Here is a 4669-nt window from a genome sequence, read left to right as displayed (position 1 = left end):
AGGGGAGATTTCGTTCTTTGACTTTCCCAGTTTCTGGTGGTTCCTACATTCCTTGACTTGTGATGAGACAGCTCCAATCTCTACCCCTGTCTTTGAGTGCCCACCTTCCCTCTATCTTGTGTCTCAAACTTCCTCCTCCCTTCTCTAAAAGGACACCAGTCACTGGATTTAGGGTTTGCTCGAAATCCAACATGATCTCCTCTGGAGATCCTTAATTAACACCTTCAGAACTCATTTCTTTTTTTTTTTTTTTTAATTTTTATTTGTTTATGGTAGTCAGAGAGAGAGAGAGAGAGAGGCAGAGACATAGGCAGAGGGAGAAGCAGGCTTCATGCACCTGGAGCCTGACATGGGATTCGATCCTGGGTCTCCAGGATCACGCCCCGGGCCAAAGGCAGGCGCTAAACCGCTGTGCCACCCAGGGATCCCAGAACTCATTTCTAAGTAAGATCACTTACCTAGGTACTTGGGGTTAAAACTTGGACATACCTTTTGGGGGTCACAATTCAACCCACTAGGTTCACAATTCACCCCCAGGTTCAAGAAAGAATAATAAAGGTGGGTTGAAGCTCTATTTTGATGGGCTTTGAATGTTAATTTCAAATATCTTTGAGGGATTGGTTTTTTGCAGAGCTACGATACTGACAATCTTTACTTCCACAGCTACTTAAACATCTCGTACCATAGGGCACCCCCCCTTGCCCCAATGCCACTATTTGATACCCCAAAGCCCTCCCCACTCTACTTTGGTTATTCATCACATCTCTGCAGTACAAGCCCTGACACACTTCCATCATCTGCTTTTCCATGTCCTAATCAAAATTCCCATCATCTGGTCCAAGTCCCTGCTCCGCTATGTCAGGCACACTTGGACCCAAGCTCGAGCTTGTAAATAAACCCTTGTGTGTTTGAAAAAAAAAAAATTCCCATCATCTATACGAGTGATGGTTAATCAATTAAAATGATCTTTATTAAGGCATTAGCTCATCAACATTGCTAAACCTCTATACATAGTCCTTAAAGTGTGATCATATTAATACTAGCTTCCCTCTGTGGAGATAGAGCTGTTGCTGGAGACACCACCAATGCTGATGGGCCCCTTCTTCTTGCCCTGAGATCTCCCACCATTGGCCAAACCCAAGTAGAAGCCAACAACACAGGAGCCTGGGTACAGCAGCTTGCAGAGACACAAAACAGAGGAAGTAGGGGAAAGCATGGATCTAAGCACACATCAGCCCAGGACCAGCTCATATTATTATCCCCACTAAACAGAGTAGGACATGGTGTTCAGCAAAGATTATTAATTTCCCATGGTCACACAGCTGGTAACTCTTAATGTGGACTTTGAATCCAGGTCTACCCAAATCCAAAGGCTGACTTCTGCTATGCTCATTCTCACTACCATCAGTGACATTTCAGTTGCTTTGTCCAATTGCCTTGGTCAGGAGATAGCATGGGGGGCTGTTTCATGGCTATCACATCAGTAAGAGGACCTTCTCTGGGTTTGAGTTTTGGATTTTGTGAAGGACACAGACCTCCATTCAAGGAAGAACTCACCATGCCCACTGCTGTAGGTGCTACCAGCTCAGCTGTTGAGAGCCACTTTAAGACAGTACCCTTCCCTGGCCATCAAATCTGCCTCTCTGCCCTTGCAAAAGGACCCTTCTCTCCAACACCTCCACATTTTTTCCCTTTAAAATGAAAGAAACTCCCTATTTTGTTGAGTATCCAATCAAATAGCAATGAGCTATAGGGGCTCTGCAGGATTGGGGCTGGCCGCCCCCGCATTAGTTTTCTTCCCTGCCAACAAATTCTTGCCCTTAACCTTCCTAAGTGTCAGTACAGCACCTATTATTCATGGCTTCATTGACATTTCTTCTCAATCCCTGAAGCTGGTGGTGACTCATCCTCCCTTGTCATCGAGAGAGCATCATTGGGCTCTATACAGTACAGTGCATGAAGTTCATGTTAGCTTTTCTCTGATGCCTTTCAACAAAGGCACTCCAAAAACTTTTTAATTTGATGACCTAAAGGCAAATATGAAGATTTACAATTTTATAGCCTGTGGACTTAAATCAAACAACCTACTTGGGTCACACAGGTACCAGGACCCAACTTACCCTTGAAGAGCAGAGTCACTAGGTCCATGGAAAGTTAGTTTAGCAAAGATCTAAAATGTCCATTGCCTTCCAGGTCTTCCCTGGAGGGATGTGTTTGTACTTACCCACCCACCAAAATGCTCTTAGCATGGAAGGAGAATGATCCTTCCAGTGCCAGACTCATTCTGCAGACAGTGTCCTTGGATTTTCCATGGGATATTTTTATTTTGCTGAAACGAACAGTGTGCTTATTGGACTAAATGGCTTGCTCCAGACAGAACATGTGTCTCCACAGCATTCACCAAGTCCTAAGGGATGGCAATCTTCTAGGAGGTGGGCATCCAACTTCTTGGCCCTTTGGCTGTTTGGTGGAATAGATTCTCCTCACCTCCATTTTTAGAACCTGAACAACAGTGATGTTTGAATAAGAAAAGTCTGGTAATGGGATTTGGTGGAGAAAGTGACAGGAACTTTTCTGTAAAAATCACCCCCAGACCGTATGTGAAGAAAAGGTTTGACCCACAGGGTAAAGGTTTGTCGTCTTATAGATGTTACACCTTAATGGCAGGCCACAGTCATCACCTTTGTCCTCCCTTCCCCCATCCTCCATTTTCCATCCCTGTACCACCCAAGCCCACAGCCATAGCCCCACTCAACATAAAATCTGAAAGAAGTCATTGACAGGCCACACTTGAGATCAAGCCCAGGAAGAGATGGTATTTGGGGATTTAATACCATGGCACAAATGTGTGACTTCTGGACTATACTTAATACTCAGATGTGTTGGTTTGGCCCATTACAGTATCTTTACAATTTAACTGCACATATAAAATTGAGAGATTCCACATAAAAATGTAGTTTTCCAATTTCTCTTGAATAATGAAAACATCTAGCCATACCATGTTAGCATTCCTGTATGACCAGTACCAGCCCCTTTACAAGAAGCACTCACCAATTTGCTTCTCTTATACCAAGCCAAATTCACCTTTCTGTATTCCGGTGCTGGTCCCTGCAGACAGGCTGGAGTCCCTTAAGTTAAGGCAGAGAAGGGAGAGGAAAGAGAAAGTCAAATGAAGAGAGGTTTCCCCGATGTACTAGTTGGAATGCTTTCTGATACATGTAACAATATCTGACAAAATTTGTTTAAACAATAAAGGCTTTTGATACTTTAACAGAAAATCTACAACTTGGCAGTTAGATCCAGGGTTAGATCAGGAGTTCAACAATTTCAAGGCTCTGTGTTCTTGGCTTTTTCCTCACAGTGGCAAGATAGCTGCCACAGCTTCAAGCACCACATCTTCACCCAATGACATACAAAAGAAAGAAAAGAGAGACCACAGTTTCTCCTCACATGTCTCTCTCTTATCAAAGAGCAAAATCTTTTTAGATGATTCCAGGAGACTTTGCCTCAGGTCCCATTAACCAGAGCTAAACCACATGACCACACCTAAACCAATCATTAGCAAATAGGACTAGAAATGTTAGATTTGAGTGAGACCAAACATGGCTCATGCCTGGGTCTAGCGGAGGGGTCCACCTTAGCACATTGTTGCCCACACAGTTATGCTAAAAAGGAAGATGGGGAGAATGGTAGGTATTTGTAATACCTACCATCTGCGAAAGGCATGGCCACACAAGCCATCCCAAAATTCTACTATAATGGTCCCATATCAGCTGGGATGCTAGGGAAGAACTGAAATGTGGCTGAGCACCATTAGCCACAGTGGTGTCTATAGAGGTTGTAAGATAAGATCGGAATACAAAGTAAAAGATTATTTGTCCCTTCTTCTGGACTCTACATATGTCCAGCATACATTAACAAGTCTACCACTATCTTCCACTGCATTTGCCTGGTCAGTAGGAGGGCAGGTTCCCATACTGACTCAGTTCCAGAATTTGCTCTCCGAGCTTTCTTCCCCCTAAGAAAGGAGGAAGGTACATAAAAAGGAGGTACATAAAAAGGAGAAGCCCTTTGGAGCAGGCCTGGGACTCAATCCTGCGGTTGGAAAGGCAGTTCATCTGGTTAAAGCTCTTTCCCAAAGGGACTAATGATGTGGCCTCTGGAATGGGAACCTTGGGTCATAAATCAGGGCTTGCTGCCTGGTCCTTTGTCACCTCCTTGGATCACTCAGTCCCAGGCAGACTCGAAGCCACAGGCTCTGAGAAACAGTTGGCGAACTGTTGGCAAAATAGTTAGCTCTTGGTCCTATGTGCCTTCCCCACTTATAACCCACTCTGCTAAGCTTGAAAGACTGAGCAACATTGATGGCCTAGAAGGCCCTGTGAAAATAGAAAGATGCTGTTGAAGCCCCTTTCATCCCACTGCACCATATCAAAATGTCATACAGGAGCTGGGTCTGGGGGAGTCCATCACACCCACTGGCTGTGAGACACCCACTGGCTGTGAGACACCCAATCTATGTTCAATAGCACATCGCTTAGCAAATTTCAAAGACCAAGAAAGAAGGTAATTATTTCAATACTCTCTGTTGACATCAAGCCCTCCAGTCTTCTTCTAAACATATTTAAATTTGTTATCTTATGGGATCCCCCTGATGACCCTGAGCAGC

At 44.3% G+C, this 4669-nt stretch overlaps 1 long non-coding RNA gene across 1 annotated transcript; it reads right to left on the bottom strand.

Annotated features, from left to right (window-relative positions):
• Positions 1-2299: 2299 nt before the first annotated feature.
• Positions 2300-3118, bottom strand: LOC119871638. Its single transcript, XR_005357625.1, has 2 exons — positions 3052-3118; positions 2300-2502 (listed from the first exon to the last, which is right to left on the bottom strand). It is a non-coding gene; the product is annotated as an uncharacterized LOC119871638 (long non-coding RNA).
• Between the last annotated feature and the right edge of the window lie 1551 nt (positions 3119-4669).

This window comes from Canis lupus, chromosome 4, assembly GCF_011100685.1.
Source record: "Canis lupus familiaris isolate Mischka breed German Shepherd chromosome 4, alternate assembly UU_Cfam_GSD_1.0, whole genome shotgun sequence".
Taxonomy (NCBI): Eukaryota; Metazoa; Chordata; class Mammalia; order Carnivora; family Canidae; genus Canis; species Canis lupus.
This window is presented reverse-complemented; position numbering and strand designations above follow the sequence as displayed.